Genomic DNA, 18,107 nt, shown 5'->3' with positions numbered 1-18,107 from the left:
GATTTTTCAGAGACAGAAGACAAAATTAAAATAACTTCCTACCAATTTTAATTTTGCGATTTCTTTACGTAAGAAAAGCTTTTTTATACAGTTTTATTTGCATTCACTTTCATATTTTTGTTTTAAATCTTGCAAAGATATTATTATTTTTACCGAAACAATTTGTATGGAACTTTGTAATTTGGTTGACAGTGTAATAATATTATTACCTACATGCATGCTGTAGTAAACTAAGCTGCTTTATAAATTTATGTTTAAGTACAAGTTTATCAACTCCGAGTTTCACTTCCTCAATCCTATTTTAATATTCCTTTAACTGTAAATTTATGACCAAAAACTGACCTTTAATGTTTCGTAAATCATCCAGTTACGATCTCTGGTTAGCTTTGCATTTTGCAACTTTTAGTTTCAACGGTCAGGAAATGGACTGAAATCCTAAAGATTGTACGAGTTCAAACTCCATCCGTTGCATTACGACTAAAAATCGTCAAAAACCAAAATTAAGTGATTTACTTTGTCGCCCCTACTAAGTAATATCGCTCGTGTCTCTCAAAACTCAGACACGCACTCAAATCAAAACAATCCCTAAAGTTCAAACACATAATTTGACACGGAACGAAGAAATGGGAATATCATTATAAAATTGCGTATTCAAACACATCATAAATACACCATAATGCGAGTAAATCATGGGACCGTAAACTGTACCTCCGACCGAGGCGTGAAGCCTCATTGATCACAGTTCCTTGCGAACCTCCGTAGGCCGGGCGCTTCTACGACAGTCTCGCTACGCCTGTAGCACGCTACGCTCGTAGCTGTTTCCGTAGGAAATTAATACACGCTACACGAATAAAATATACTAACTCTATTACAAGTATTTTACAAGGTGTAAAGTGGTTTGTGTGTTAAGTGACTTTTTGTGCTTTGTCGTGGAATTCTCAACGTAAGTTGTAGATGATTTGTGTTGTTCTTAGTAAGTCGCACGTTGGCATCTAGAATGTGGACGGAACGTGGATGTTCATTATTTTAACTACTTTGCACCTAATTTACATGGTCGTCGTTAACTTTAAGTTATTTTCAGCTTTGATATTACAAAAAAAAAATGTTTTTCAATAACTATGTTGTTTATTTTAATAATATAAGTGGATTGTTTGTAATTATAGACCATTTAGAGTTTTCAATTTAATGTTAATACTTAAATAAAACGCGTACATATAACTAGTATAGAAAACAAAACGAAATACTCAATCACAAAGGCGCATTAAACGAAATTAAAGTTTTAATGAAAATACAATAGCAAAAGCAGTAGGCAAAAATACTTTCTCGTGTACCTTTATTTTTTTGAACGTATAATTTTCATTAAGGTACGTAATGAAACGATTAGAACCATTTAATCTTAGTGAGTAAAAAAACATTGGTATTTTATATAAAAAAGAGAAATGTTTTCCCTAGTGGCTTATAAGCCTAATAGTAGAGATATTACGGTTTTTTGGAGCAGAAAAAGATGTATTGTTTGCCTATTAAGATTAGTAGTACTAAAATAAACTTCGCTTTGGGATTAAGAAAATGCAGAGTAAATAGAATTTAAGAACAGGTTAGCCAATGAAGGAGATTTACTGGTAAATAAATTGATATAATTTACTATGTTTCTGCTTGCGATTATATCCGAATGGACCTAGGTTTTTTAAATATCCGCCTTTGTTTTCGCGCAACAAAAAGTATCCTATGTCGTTGTCCAGCAGAGCTTAAGTTTTGTGCCACATTTCTTTGAAAATATTTGAGAAGCTAAAGCGTAAAAAAGTAACAAACAAAATACCTATCAGGAATAAATACTAAGTTTCCTTTGTCATATGGATAAAACGTGCCGATTCTTGCTAAAAATACTATATTGTAGTGTAATGTGATGGTCTACTTACTAATTAGTGTTTAATGGTGATAATTATGGTGTTGGATGAAAAAAGGTAAAATCTAAATACCTTTGAAAATCGTCAAGATTCAACGCCATATACCAGCCAACTTTTTGTATCAACATGGTAGATCTAAGCACAATATTACAATTATCTTTTAGAGAACTTTGTCTATTTTAGTATACGATAAAGGATTGTAAAATATAAAAAATACGAGTCTACAAACGTCATAACATGTAACTTTATGAGTTTAAAAAGTATTTATTACTTTTCAGCTTGCTACATCATATCCAATTTCACAGGACTATTATAAGTTTGAAAACTTTGAGAGTTTTCTTCTGGCGTTGATGGGAGTTATAAAATTATTTTATAGTTATTGACAGCTATAGATTGGTCTTAGCACAATGTAACTTTCACCAAACGCCGTCGTCGGCTGTATTCCCACGGAGAGATTTTATGTCAAGCGGTCGTTAAAACTTAATTTCATGCTTCGAAAATTGTTGATTTCCACGATAAAATACGGCCACTTTCGTAGAGTTATTATAAGAAAATTAATTAAGTACGACGAGTTATATTTTTATTTCTTTACAATAAAAGAGGAATATATTTAGTATTTTAGACAATAGTATATCACAATTAAAAATTGGTTAACTCTACTATTACCTGCAATTTACTAATTTAGCGACTGTTTACGGCTTCGCTGGGCGAGGAAATAATTAATCTTAAATGTTCTTTATTCTCTATCCTGTGGAAATTTCGAAAAACCCTGCCTGCCTGCACACTAGGTTCAAGGCGTTTGTAAATCAATTAGAGAGTGAGTTAGGTATTTTCTTTTATTGACATTCTGAAAGCTTAGATACATATTATAGTTTCAGAAACAAAATTAAATTGAATTAACAATTTTTTGTGAAATGTACTGCTTTTATTTATAAACAGACCTACCTAAAAAGAAAATCCGTATATATAGATTCAAATAGCAATGGATTGGAAGTTGAACCGTATTCATTTTTCAACAAAATAGTTAAGAAAATAATGTTTCCAACTAGACAATATATGGAGTCAGTAATCTAACCTATAGACAAATGCGTTTTAAATTGAACTTGATATAAAACAAGCCCTAGCTTTCAGACTAGAATGGAATTGTGCATCGGTTTCGTCGCAGCAAACATTAAATTTTGGTGCGTTCGACGAACTCTTCGTTTCTATTATAGCGATAAAATAAAATAAAAATATTTTTTATTCAATTAAACTTTTACAAGTATTTTTGAATCGGCAGACATTGAATGATAGGTATATTTAGTGAATAAATTATTTAATATTACACCCAAATAAGAGCAGATAGCATAGTTGAAACGGTGATTAACAGCGATCACGCACTAATCGGACACGAATCCGTGAAAATACGGATATAAAAAATATCTACGACATACGCCGTGACGGCAGTTACGCACTATCAGAACCGAGTCCATGAAAAAACGTTCCTTTTGGTTTCTATGGTAGCTTATGACATATGTCGTAGATAATCGGTGCATTGCGTAATCGCCGTAAGGCTTCAGCCTTCTATTCTGATTTCTATTCGTCATGCACCTTTTTGGAGTGATGTGTGTTTCAAGCATGTTTCAAGCAAGCAATAAAATGTCACTTGCTTTTAACATAATAATTTCTTAGTGGATGTCTACGTCATAGTTTGAGCTGTGCGTTGAGAGATCAGTCAGTCAGTCAGTCAGTTGGCTTTTCCTTTTTTTATTTAAGATAAAGATGATGCCCGCGACTTCATCTGCGTGGAGTTAGGTTTTCAAAATCACGTGGGAACTCTTTGATTTTCCGGTATAAAAAGCCTATGTCCTTCCCCGGTATGTAAGCTAACTCTGTACCAAATTTCATCAAAATCCGTTAAACTTTTGGGCCGTGAAAAGCTAGCAGACAGACAGACCCACTTTCGCATTTATAATATTAGAATGGATGGGGTGTTCGGATATTAAGATTAGGATTTATTATTAAAGTTAGTTAATTAAATCTCCGCGGGCTAATATTATTTCAGCAATAGTCAATATCGGCGGGACATAAAGTGTAGTTATGTATTTATTACTTGCCGAGGTGTCGCTGTATGAAGGTCGTCGTGACGGAAGGAAAGCTTGAACAAAGGCACGCCGACCGACTATAAATGAGCTGCGAAACATTTCCGAGGCGGTAGTGAAGGATTATTCTAAGGAAATATACTTACAGTAGGGTAAAGGCGGGATAGATGCCCCACTTTTTGAAAAAGCATACTAATTTTAAAAAATAATAATATAATTTGAATGATCCCTGTTAGTATAGCTAGTTTAATCTTTCATGTAACGTTACGACTAGTTTTTATGGACCTAACAATTACTGGTTTTGCAGAAATTGAATTTTTGTAGACCCATTTTTTTGGGGATAGCTGCCTTTTGATGGGATAGATTCCCCGCCATGAAAATGCCAAGGAGGATAGGGGCCATATTGTGAAAAATAAGTAAAATATGAAATTATTAAAATGTTTTATTTATAATCTTTGAACATAATTCTAAAATGAGTCTCACAACCATATTAAAACTAAAGAAACCTTTCCAGCAAAAATAATTCAACTGTTCACTTTTAACCTTCCCTACGTAATTTCATTGATTCCCATGTTGTTTTGGTCTATTTCTGAGAACTGTATTTCTTAAATATATAGTAGGTCCAGAAGAACATAAAAATATTTAAAAATACGCTGACATAGTATAATATGTAAAAGGCAGGCGGAATAGATGCCCCTAAGGGGCGCGTTGATAGATCAGTCAGTCAGTCAGTCAGTTAGTCAGTCAGTCACTTTTTCCTTTTATATATTTAGATGATGCGTTCTGCTCGTTTCTAATCTAGCTTTCAAAAGCTTTATTCCAAGCATTTTCTAAAGAATACTTAGATGGAAAAGTTATGTGATTTTTAAACCTACCTTCTGAGCACTTACCCGAGCATTTTAAAAAAAAAATATATGGTTGGAAATTATGTGAAGCTATGTGAACCTATCTTTCGCGTCGCGTATCTTTATTTGGCATGCGACCAAGTGTGTCTGACTTTTATTCGCTTCCGATCAAGTTTATATCGAACTGGCTGTTCTTGGATAGGTTTCTTCCGCTGAATTGTCGCGATTTTTTGTTTATGTAGCGCTATCTACCGAAAAGTCACCCGTCTTTGGACATACAACTTTCATGTGGTCGCCAATCTTCCCGGTGTTGGGTGAACCTGTTCTAAGATTTTCCCACAAGCTTGGTGATGTCGTCAGATCAACGGGGTCGTGGTCCTATTCCTGTAGCAAACGGGTCTAGAGGTCATGTGGTTCTAAATCGGACATCAGTCGCTTACATGGATCGTATTTACGAATAAGTTTAAAAGTACGGTGGAACTCAGGCCTTAAAGTTTTTCCAACGTAAATTTTATCTTATTTGTCTCACCATAGTTATTTAGTTGGGCAGAAAAATTAATTTTGTGACCAAAAAATCTTGAGAAATGTAATACGTGTTTATGCGTCGTCAAAATGAAGAAATAATTAAGTAAGTTTTTCAAAAAAGGTCTAAAAAGTCACAAAACCGTATGCGATTAATAAGAGTACTTCACCGTTTCAGAGCATCATGGCTATTTATACTCTACAACCATAAACTTTAAAGGCTTAGAAATCAATTTTCAATGTTTGTATAGCAAGTACTAAGACGTAAGTAAGGCGCCCACAGACCGAGCAGAGTGCCGCCAAGCTCAGCTTCTTTTTTTATCAATCTAAGGTTTTTGATGACTTCCGATGATTTTTTTATGATGGTAATGAGTGCTATCAAGCGTCGGTGCACTCTAGCAGTTTAGTACGACGCGCGATGGGCCAACTGAGTCTCACCCATAATATTATAACCGTCCTCTAGCCGCCACTCGGGGTGCCACGCATCTACAATCCACATATGCTACTTGTCGCGCTAGGGAGCGTGGTGGCGGGCTCCAGATCATCTCCCTACGGCTCCTGCAGATCTTCAGTTTGGGGAACTAATGATGTCCTATCCCAAGGATGATGAAAAAAAAAGCGGTTTCCACACTGAGGGTATAGCATTCATCCAATGTCAAGATACATGTGTGTGCGTAGAGCCGTAGTTTGTATAGTCCGTGCTACACTTAAGTCGACGATATAGCGTGACGGGTAGCTAGGTATTTATTGAGAAATTGTCGCATTGCTGTGAAGGTCAATACGGTCTTATAACGAAGTCACGCCAGCTTTTGTACGGAAGTTCTTCGAGCAAAATACCTATTACATTATTCAAATATCGTGCCTAAGATTGTATATCGTTATACGTACAAAAAGTTGTTGTGTGTGATTTTAATAACGTTTTTAGGAACGTACTAAACGAGGAACCCTAGTTTCGTCCAGTCAGTCTGTCCGTCAGTCTTTGTATCACGGTCATTTTAAAAATAAACTTTTACACCGTCAAGTTTATAGCAACTAGGTAGCATGGCTACGAAAATTCACATTATGCGTATTCTGTCACGCAATGTTTACATTATTCATTCGTTTTCTTACAGACTTAATACTTTATACCTTACCTTGCGAAAATTGCGTGTTCAGAAGGCAAAGGTACGGCATAACTTTATAGATTATCTACCTATACTTATCTAAATTTGAGCATCTAAATTAAATTGGACTTTAAGTTCTTTAAAAATCTCTTGTTTTGTTTGTTTTTGCAAAGTGTTTGTTTGTTTGCTAGATTAAATGTTTTTGCACAAATAGAATTTCTCGACATCGTTAACATAAGTAGTAGGGTATTGAGTAGATTACTTCTCAATCGTTTTTGTTTTCGATTTCGATTGTTCAATCACAATTTGCCAGAAATTCGGGACCTGATAGAGATAGATTGTGTTCGACTCATCCGGGGCTTTGCTAGTAATTAATTTTACGAATTGATTTATAGGATTTTCCACTCGTTCTCCATATCCACTTCCAACATAGAGAGGTTGACAGTTTTACTGTTAAATTGTGCGGTATTTATGTACTTACCTATACGTTTCTGGTATTTTAAGTAGGTAATAGTTATCTAAATATATAAAAGGAAAAGGTGACGGACTGACTGATTTATCAACGCACAGCACAAACTATTGGACGGATTGGACTGAAATTTGGCATGCAGACAGCTATTATGACGTAGGCGGATGCCGACGTCATAATAAAAGGGTTTTTGGAAATTCAACCTCAGAGGGTGAAATAGGGGTTTGAAATGTGTGTAGTCCACGCGGACGAAGTAGCGAGCATAAGCTAGTTAAGTTATAATTCAGTGCCTTTTAATATAAAATAGAACACTTTTTCCATCGTTCTGCTTTACATCTAAAAAGTAATAAATAAAATATTCGTTTGTTTGGTTATGTTTCTCTTGGTTTAAGAAAACAAATCAACGAAATTTGTGTAGTCCACGCAGACGAAGTCGCGGGCATAAGCTAGTACTAAATAAAACTCTCATCTGCGGAAGAGAATTAATTTATTAATAAGAGATCTTTGACAAAAGAGCCAGCAAAGTTTGTTTGAATAAAACATAATAGAGTTTGAAATGATGAAGTCTTTCGCGATGTCTCAGTAAGAAGATAAATAATTCAATAGCGTTATGAAACTAAAAGGATTATTTCTCGATTTGCTCTTTAATACCTTTTTTTTTTTTTTTTTTTTTTTTTTTCTTAGGAGGGGAAAATCCTCATGGACATAGTGCCGGACTCCTACCGACTAAAAACCCCTCCTTTCTCTAAGCAGTAATGTTCCCGCCTTGTTGGCCTACCATTACTGCCGCGGACTAACTCATCTTCCTCCTCTTTCGTCTTTCTCCTTACTTTCCATTATACCTTCCATGTATTTCTGAACTATCTGCCACTTCTTTTTCTCTTCCAGCATTGTGCTTATGAGGCTCTCCACTCCAAACTCTCCTCCCAGCTCGGCTACGACATTCCTTCTTTCTTCCTGAAACTGAGGACAATGGAACAGTGTATGTTCTGCATCGTCTATCGGTTCTATGCAGTACATACACTTACTGCTGTTTCTCTTTTTTATGCGCTCTGTATACTGCATAAACACCCCATGTCCTGTGAAGCACTGTGTCATTCGAAACGTCAGTATTCCGTGTTTCCTGGATACCCAGCTATTTATATTTTTAATCAGTCTATGCGTCCATCGTCCATTTGTAGACTGGTCCCATTCCTCTTGCCATCTAACCAGGGTCCTATCTCTGATGGCTTTTCTTTCTTCTGGTAATTTCAGTCCATAGCTCTCAGATCTTTCCCTCGCCAAGAGATGAGCTGGGATTAAATTCGCCAGTACGAGGGCAGCATCGGTGGATGTTGTTTTATAGGCGCAGCAGGTTCTCAACGCCATCATACGCTGGGTGCTCAACACTGTCCTCCTGTGTGTTCCCTTGTCCATGGCTGTTACCCATATAGGAGCCGCATACATTATGGTGGACTGCATTGCAAGAGCAAGAGTCCTTCTTTTCCGCGAATTCGGTCCACGTGTATTTGGGAGTATTGAGGTGAGTGCCTTAATGGTTTTTTGTGCCTTTTCACACACCAGATTTATGTGTCTACCGAAATTCAGCCGCGAGTCCAGAGTCACTCCTAGGTAAGTAACGGTTGGGGTGGGTTTTAAATGTGTATTGCCGCACGTAAAGATGTTATCCGCGCTTAGTCTCCTGTTGAAAATAATAGCAACCGTTTTTTTCTGGAGCGATTTCTAAATGGTTGTGGGTCATCCATAACATTATGCTATGCAGAGCTTCATCCCCTTTCCTAGCTAGATCTTCCGCATTATTGGCTGTCACTGACACTGCTAAGTCATCTGCATAGCAAATTAGCTTAACACCTTCCGGAACTTCTACCAACATAACGTCGTCATACAATATATTCCATAGGGTTGGACCAAGGACTGATCCTTGGGGAACACCTCCTCCTATTTCGACTCGAACTCCTTTCTTTAATTGAATAGCTCTTTGATCTAGGTAGTCTATTATGCTATTTATTAAGTATTTGTTTATGTTCTTCATTTTCAGCTTAGCTATTATTTTCGACCAGGATGCAGTGTTGAACGCGTTTCGAACATCAACCAGAATTAAACCATTCCATTTATTTTCTTTTTTTGCTTGACTTGCGATACTAATAACTTGCCTTATTGCGTCTATTGTCGTTCTTCCCTTTCTAAAGCCATACTGATTTTCTTGGAGTCCTCCGTTTCTATCGATTTCCTGTATGAGTCTAGTGTTGAGAAGTCTTTCGTATGTCTTAGCTAGAACATTGATCAGGCATATCGGTCTATATTTATTAGGCTCGCTTGGCGACTTTTTTGGTTTGTCATCATAAGGACGAGTTTTGAGAGCTTCCAGCTCTTAGGAAACTTTCCGTTCTCTAGGAGTCCGTTAAATAGCTGGGTAAAATAGAGTGGAAATTTCAATATTACCTGTTTTATAACTTCCGGTGGTATTGAGTCTGGGCCTGGGGCTTTCCCTTTCTTTACTCTATCTGCAGCATCCTTTATATCCTTCTCTAAGAACCTTAAGCCTTCCAAATCTTCATATTCTCTATCTATATACTCCCGTTTCAGTTCTTCGTGTTTTGATACTATAAAAAGATCACTAAAAACTTTCTTTTTCTCTTCTAAAGATAGGGATGTTTTAGGATTAGGTAGCTGAAGTTGGCTTTTGACTATTTTATATTATTTTATATATATATTAAAAAAAAAAAAAAAAATATAAAATTGCTCTTTAATACCTGCTAGTAATAACGCTTACGGATTAAGATGGGACTTAAAACTAAAAATATACCTACTTAAGCCCTTATCTTACCTACCTATAACTTTATATATATATATATATATATATATATATATATATATATAACTAGACTAGACTAGTTGGATAAAACTGAATACTGATAATAGCAATAGAAATATAAATTCTTTATTTGCATAATGTGTGTTACAAAAGATGACAATTATTATAAACATTCAACATATTAGCCGTAGCGGCGTACATATGTTGTGTAGTAGGTAGGTTATAGGTATACAATACTGAGGAACTTTTCAGACGACAAATAAGCCTTGAAAATTTTGAGAGAGTAGGGTAGGGAATATTTGGTCTACCTTGTATATAGAAATTTAAGGAGAACTCAGAATAACTAAAATATTGTTGCGGTCTTGACGGGTCACTGATTAATGCCATAAAGACAACTTTGTGGGCAAAGTGAATAGTTGATGACCTAACCGACCTGGGTTATACTCGAGAATTCCTAGTCAATGGTAGGTATATAGTACATATTATTAGTTAAGTAGCTAATTATTCGATACAATCACAACTATAGGTACCTACAACTTTGTGGGCAAAGTGAATAGTGAAACCTAACCGACATGGCTTATACTCAAGAATTCCTAGTCAATGGTAGGTATATAGTTAATTATTCAATACATTCACTTTATTATATTATGAACAGGTTTGAAAAACTGCGTTTTATTTAGTAGGTACAACGTGAAAATAATTTTCTTTACTTGTCTGTATGTGTGTTCAGGCTCATTTTCGAAATTTCTGCACCTGATGAACTGATTTTCCTAGACAAGTAAAGAGGATTATTAATTGGCCTATCCGAGGAAAACAAAGGGTCCCCGCGGGATTTGAAAACAACCACGAGAACGAAGTTGGGAATAAAAGTTAAGGAAAATTAGCCCCGTCATGTTTATGGCACGGTAAAAAATACCTAACCGCTACAGAAAATTTAATTTTGTATAATGAGTTGAGTAATTTACGGTCAACCTCACATCACGGAAAATTGGAAAATTCGTTCGCCCCGAAGTTGAAACATCCGTTTATAAATTAATTTGGCGAGGTTTAATGAGAATGGTGAGGCTGTGACAAACAAACCGCGCGCGGCATCGCGCTGTTACAGCCCCATACTCAGCTCCTGGAGATGTAATACTAAGAGCTTTGTAAAACCATTTGTGAATGCCAAAAAGAATCGCGCGATAGCTTCTGCATACGTAAGACTTGACGTTGAACTCCAGTTTGGCATACTTCAAACACCATGTTGGTATAACCCACAAACAACATATTGTGTAGTTTACTAGTAGGTACCTACTTAATACAAGTTTTTGACAAACCTATTCGGTTTTCGGCAAAATGCAAACGAAGCGTTCCTTACCATCGTATGACAGCCATTTTAATTTTTTTATTACTTATTGTTGTTATAGCGGCAGTAGAAATACACGTTCTGTGAAAACTTCACCTCTCTACCTATTACGGTTCACGAGAACCCGATACTGCTGATAGAAAGACTGACGGACGGACGGATGGATGGACGGACGGACGGACAGCAGAGTCTTAGTAATAGGATACCGTTGGCACCCTTCGGGTACGGAATGCTGAAAATACCAACAAAACATACTACATTATATTTTGATGACATACATAAAGGTATACCGCAGTGATACAGTTCCTTGTATTAAAAATAAAGAAGTCACGTAGACATCTAGAAAACAAGAAGGGAGAGAATTACGCGCCCAGTCAGTGAGATGGTTTTTCGCGGCAGGACGTTTTACTTAGGTAGAAACATTGAGTACGTATATAACCCAGATCGAGATTGGGGTTGGGACGCCTCGATTGCCATCACATAACCCGCATGACGCACAACCCGCGCCCTTACCCAGTGCGGGTAGCGCGGCTGACGTGCGTGTGCGCGGGACGGCCCCTCGTCTCATACCCCGATCGCCATATCGACCTGTCGTGTACCTACTTACATGTTGTGCTGCTACCGTCGCTCCGCGCTGCTATCACGCGTTTGGTTTGCTTCAATCTTTATATATTCATCGCTATAGAATAGTATTCAATCAGGAAATTAATGTGTACTGACAATGATATCGGATTTTGAGGTTCGGCTAATAAGTATATGGAATGGATTAGGTATAATAGCGGGAAATAATAATAATTCAATGTAACAGTATGGTTTGATTTAATTTAAGTATATTTATTAGATATCTATAATTTTAAAGGAGAATTCGACTGACTGACATACTAATCAACTAAACAAAGTATTTTTATTAGAACTTAAAACCTGGACCTTCAAAAAACCGAAAGAGATCAATCTATATAGGTAGGTACAGATGAGCGTACTCATACATGCACACAAACACACACACACACACACACACACACACATTATTATGGACTAAGAGCCAGCGCGTGCCAAACCTTCGTTATTTTATAAAAGCTGGAAGTTGTGGATAATACGCAGAGAAACTAAAAGCACAAAATAAGAAGCTAGTAAAAGCTTCACAACTGGATCAAATACTTTATTAGTCGAAAGCAAAAAGGCTAGGCTTTTTCAGTTTTATTTTAGTTTAGAATTAGTCCCGGCTGGCTTTTGTATGGATCACAAGTCCTTCCCAACTTTCAACAATGTTGTTTGTTTTGCTTTTTGTTTGAAGAATGGAAAAGTTATCTTATTTGCAGTAAAAGTCATTGTTTTAACTACAATATTTTTTACGACTTCATCTTTTGTAGGGTTTCGTACCCGAAGGGTGCCAACGGGACCCTATTACTAAGACTCCGCTGTCCGTCCGTCCGTCTGTCTGTCAGCGGGTGGTATCTCGTGAACCGTAATAGGTAGAGAGTTGAAATTTTCATACAATATGTATTTCTATTGCCGCTATAACACCAAATAATAAGGATTTCAAAATGACCGTCATGAAAATTAAGAAAGTGTTTTTTCTTGCAACCTTTCTTGGTACCTACAGAATCAGGACTTCGTATGCGAGTTCGACTCGCACTTGACCGATTATTTCATGTTGCGAAAATTTTACACGACGTTGGCTTACCTACTAAGCTTTGGTATAGTTCTCAAACTTTGAAAATTGAAAATATCTACTAATATTTGTTCATGAACACATTTTAATTTTTATTTATGTGATATAACCACAAATTTACGGTTTTCGGATTTATTCCTTTACTTGTGCTATAAGACCTACCAAATTTTATGATTCTAGGCCAACAGGAAGTACCCTATAGGTTTTCTTGACAGACACGACGGACAGACAGACAGACAGACAGTAAATGATCATATAAGGATTCCTTTTTCCCTTTTGAGCTACGGAACCCTAAAAATGAATTTCTCATAGTATTTTACTTCGGAATTTTAGTCTCGCAATCAAATAACATCTACCCCTAGCAGCCACAAGGGTAATATTGATATCGGTCTCAATTTTATTTGTGTTAGAGATTTTCTTTCAATAGATACGCCAGAGTGACGCACTGAGTCCCATTTGATTTTGTTTAGCCATATAAAAAACCTGCCAAGTGCGAGTCAGCCTCGCGCATTGAGGATCCGTACTAGAATCGTATTTCATAGACATTTTGAACGATAAATCAAAAACTATTATGCCTAAAAATAAATAAAAATCTGTTTTAGAATGTACAAGTAAAGCACTTTCATATGATACCCCACTTGGTACCTACTTACCTTACTTTAAAAGTTGGAAATAGTAATATTTTTTCATGAACATTTTTTTTTCTTGTCATGTAACCACATACTCACGGTTTTCGTATTTAGGGTTCCGTACCTCAAAAGGAAAAACGCAACCCTTATAGGATCACTTTGTTGTCTGTCTGTCTGTCTGTCTGTCTGTCGGTCTGTCTGTCAGTCAAGAAACCTACAGGGTACTTCCCGTTGACCTAGAATCACGAAATTTGGCAGGTAGGTAATTCTTATAGCAGACATTCGGAGAAAACCTGAAAACCGTGAATTTAGGGTTAGATCACACAAAAAAATAAATTGTGGTCATGAACTAATAATTAGTATTTTCAATTTTCGAAGTAAGATAACTATATCAAGTGGGGTATCATATGAAAGGGCTTTTCTTTACCTGTGCATTCTAAAACAGATTTTTTTTTATGCATCATAGTTTTTGCATTATCGTGCAAAATGTCGAAAAAATACCACTGTATATATGTACTGTACTATATATGTACTACACTGTATACGGTCCGTATACGGAACCCTCACTTGGCTGGTTTTTTACCCTCATGTCTGCTATAAGACCTACCTATAATTTCATGATTCTAGGCCTACGGGAAGTACCCTATAGGTTTCGTGACAGACAGACAGCAAAGTGATCCTATAATGGTTTTCGTTTGAAAAACTATACCCCTTCTATTGTTCCCCCTTCCAACCCGCTTCAATCTAAGACTGAATAGCTTCTTGCTATCAGGCCCGATCATATTGAAGCTCTAATTATAATTCAATTGCATCCATCAGTTTGCATATGCAACTGCTGAATATAAGTCTTTTTGAGAGGCGCCACCAAACATGTTTTCTTGTCTTTCTCATCCACGCGCTTTCCGCTATCTTCTTGAGGTATTCGATCAGTGAGCTAGATGTATTCCCAATTCCCATCTATTTCTATTGCCGCTATAACAACAAATACCAAAAAACAGAATAAAATAAACATTTAAGGGGTAACATTTTTGCTTGTTTTATAGATACGAAAACGTTCGTGCGCGAGTTCGACTCGCACTTGGTCGGTTTTTTTTTAAATTGCTTCTGAGGTTAAAAGCTTTCTGCGGGTTATCTGAGCGTATGAATAATTCAATGTTTACTTTGGACCAAAGAAATCTTATTTTATTTTTCAAACACTAGCGCACCGGTGAGACCTGGTGTAGTAGTGTTCAAAGCAATTTATTTTCTAGTGAATTGAAGAACTGAGTTTTTGGTACAAGTCAGGTTCTTTTGTCGAAAGAGAAAGTAATCGAGTGAGATGTAATATTTCTTTGCTTTAAATTGTTGTGGTTTTGACTTGATCCAATGATGAAAGGTGCTAGAATGGCGACCTCGCACCGGAAGAAGTAGTGTTGGAAGACCCCCCCCTAGGTGGACGGATGACATCAGACGAGTCGCAGGGAGCCGCTGAATCCAGGCGGCGCAAGACCGTGGCGTGTGGAAGTCCCTACAAGAGACCTATGTCCAGCAGTGGACGTCTATTGGTTGATGATGATGATGATGAATGATGAATGAATTAAAAGAAGGTTGCTGTTAATTGCCCGGTCTCGCGAGTTGGTTACTAGATTGTTTTTTAGTTTCCGAATAGGCAGACTAAAAGAAAGAATATAAGCAGGTCCACAGGAGTACATTCCTCCTACATCGATGGTCCACATGATCCAAGGTTTTAGTCGTTTATCGTTTGTTAAGGTTGATACGATTTTGCTTTGAAGAAATATTTATCTAGATAAAACACCTACATTATTAATACATAATAAAAGAAAAAGAACATACTACTAACTACTCATAATCAATCCTAAATCAGGAAAAAACGGGGTAAAAAGTCAACTAAAAGCTAACTACCTTTTCCATTGTAAATGCAATTACATAATTATGTGTCATTTAATAGCGTTGGAAAAACGGGCCGAATTGAGAACCACCTCCTCTTTGAAAGTCGGTTAAAAACCACGAGAGAGATAATAATTGTGTCGCATTTTTTGTATTCGGGCTGCTGATACCTATTTAGATTTCATTAGCTCCATTTGCAATACTTACATTTCAAACATACAACGTTGTAATAAAATACTGTAGGTAGGTACAGTGAATGTTTATCCAATGAAAACAAAATTGCTAAACTATTAACTCATGCAACTGTATTCATCAGATAGCTCAACATAGAGAGAGCTTTGTATGTTTGTATGAGTAGAAAAATAAACCCTCTATTGAAAAATAAATTCGAATGTAAAAAACACTCGACGCATATTCATCGAGAACGAGTTGTGCAAATAAAAAATGTCGACTGAAAAAATATCGTCCGATGTTAATGAAAGGCAGTCGTTAGGTACATGATTGGATGGCAGAACATGTTATAGGTATAATGTAGGTAGGTATTGTATAATATCCTTGAGTGTTGAGTATACCTATAGAGCGCACATAAAGTTATAATAAAAATGAACTCTATCATAAAGTTATAATGAATGAATCTCTTCGTCTCAATTACTGCGCTGATCTGGGAGACGGATTTCATTGAATTGATCCACTAGATCGCGCGCGGCAGGATCACGATCCAGAGGCGCGGTCCGTATGGAGGTGATTCATGCGCACGTGTTGGAACTCGCACTCCTTGCCACGACTGATTCAGCGAGTATCGTGTTGTGACAGGCACCATAATCGTGAGTTTCTTAAAGCCGGATTGGAGGAATACGATCCACGATCGATGCTCCACGTTCCTGGATCGTGCATCGCAGATCGCCGATCCGAAATGGATCATCCAGTGTAGATCCAGCTAATGCTATAGGAAAACTTACTTAGGTGGTGTTATACAAGCAGTTGCCCTAATTGCGAGCATGTTTAAAACCACTTTTTAAAATGTCGACTTAATACATAATATTTTCTTTTCACTCCGTTCGCGTTTTTGCGGGGCTTAGGTTCAATTAGATTTTCAAAGGCATAATTTTGCAAAAATGTGGAGCGGGATTGAATGGTAAAAAAGGAGCAAAATATTGCGAGAAAATTTATGTTTTTTAATTTCTTTTCAGCTTGTGAATTACTGGCGCCAACGTTGGCAAGAACTATGTAGGTACTTGGTATTTTTGTGACGTCATTCAGCCTATATAGCACTGACGACAAGAATACCAACTCGTTTATATTAGGCTACAGAATAGTCTCGCATAGAGACGTTTAAAAACTACCACTCACGTCTAGTTCTGATGATGTTCTGTCTGTGAGTAGGACTCAGTATAAAAATCTGCTTTGACATTAGTGCAAGACTAGCCTTATTGTGACGTGAAAAATGAATTTGCTAAGTATTTAAGGTTTATGTTAACGAACCCTAAAACAATTGACCGTGCTAAGCGAGTTAAAAGCTAGCGAAGTAAAAAAGAAACATTGACTTTATTGGATAAACGTACTATGAAAAAAGTTCAAAGAATTGTTGTTATAAGTTTTATTTCTATTGCGAAGTCAAGTCAAACGAATAAAGGGCCAAAATAAATAACACTTTTCACGTATTTCCTTTCTTCCGTTGGAATGCGGTCGAGATAAAATTTTCAATCGGATAAAAATTCTTACTGCTTCGAATCTCGAGTAGAATGAAGAATATCAAAGAATGAATAGAGATATTTTATATGATTCTTTGAACTTGTAAGCTACTGCAGAATTTATTGGGTATTTTCACATGATTTCTGCTTTATCTTTCTTCCTTTGTAAGGAAAAGGTAGGTACATGGAAAAAAATACCCAGAGTATATGACCTCAAAACAAATACTTTTATTTGCATTATAGATGCCAAGATAAAATAACTATTTTTGAGCCTGTCCAAATATATTTTAACCGCGACGAAGCAGAAACAATTTCTTACTCAAAATATTGTATTTTTCATTTTGGTTAAGAAATTGTGTGCGTATGTTTTAGTTTGTGTGAATCTGTACTTACCTATTTTGTTCAATTTTCACAACATGTCTTAATTAAAATCAGAGAGCAGGTTCTTAAATAATATGGTTTAAGGTCATCAGAGTGAGCTGTAGTCGTGAAATTTTTCCCTGGATATAATGGAGTACTAAATAGTAGACTTCGATTAGAATCCGTGAAAATACGGGCATAAAGTACCATACAAATAGTTCTATGACTACTTCGGAACTTATTTTCACGGACTCGGATCGGATGAATAACCGCCCAACGAGAAAATTTTTGTCGGAACTCGGAAGGGAAGAATATTCGTTAAATCTTGATGCTTGGTCACTCAAATCAACTTTTTATTATACGTATAATATGCTGTTAACAGAGTAAATAGGTTTACCGTTAAAAGTAGAATACTTAGGTATATTGAGAAAATTAAGCTGTGCAGTGTGCTGCGGCACTTAAATTATTCATCGTTTCCAAGAAAGCTCGCAAAGAGGTTTAAAATTCAAGATAGGGCTCTTTAACTAGTTCCCTATTTACATAATCCGCATAACCTTTACGTGCACATAAAACTAGGCAAAATCTAGTCAAGTGCGAGTCTGATTCGCACTTGAAGGGTTCCGTACCATCGTATGGCCGCTGCACCCGCCATAGAGGAGATATGTACCTATAATATTCATCATATTATATCTGTTTGTATGCTTAGGTATACCTTTTTGAAAGTGTCCTTTCTGTGGCACGGCCTGGCACCGACATGGTGTAACGTGAAAATATATTCTTCACA

At 36.5% G+C, this 18,107-nt stretch overlaps 1 protein-coding gene across 1 annotated transcript in view; it reads left to right on the top strand.

The window, feature by feature from the left end:
- Positions 1-760: 760 nt before the first annotated feature.
- The window catches only part of LOC117992561 (atrial natriuretic peptide receptor 2-like), a 32,742-nt gene continuing 15,395 nt past the window's right edge, over positions 761-18,107 (top strand). Inside the window, exon 1 of the mRNA XM_034980285.2 lies at positions 761-943. The gene's annotated coding sequence lies outside the window, so the exon portion shown is untranslated. The remainder of the gene's footprint in view (positions 944-18,107) is intronic.

This window comes from Maniola hyperantus, chromosome 21, assembly GCF_902806685.2.
Source record: "Maniola hyperantus chromosome 21, iAphHyp1.2, whole genome shotgun sequence".
In the NCBI taxonomy this organism is placed as follows: domain Eukaryota; kingdom Metazoa; phylum Arthropoda; class Insecta; order Lepidoptera; family Nymphalidae; genus Maniola; species Maniola hyperantus.
Note: the sequence above shows the minus strand (reverse complement) of the source record. Positions and strands in the feature narration are given on the sequence as shown.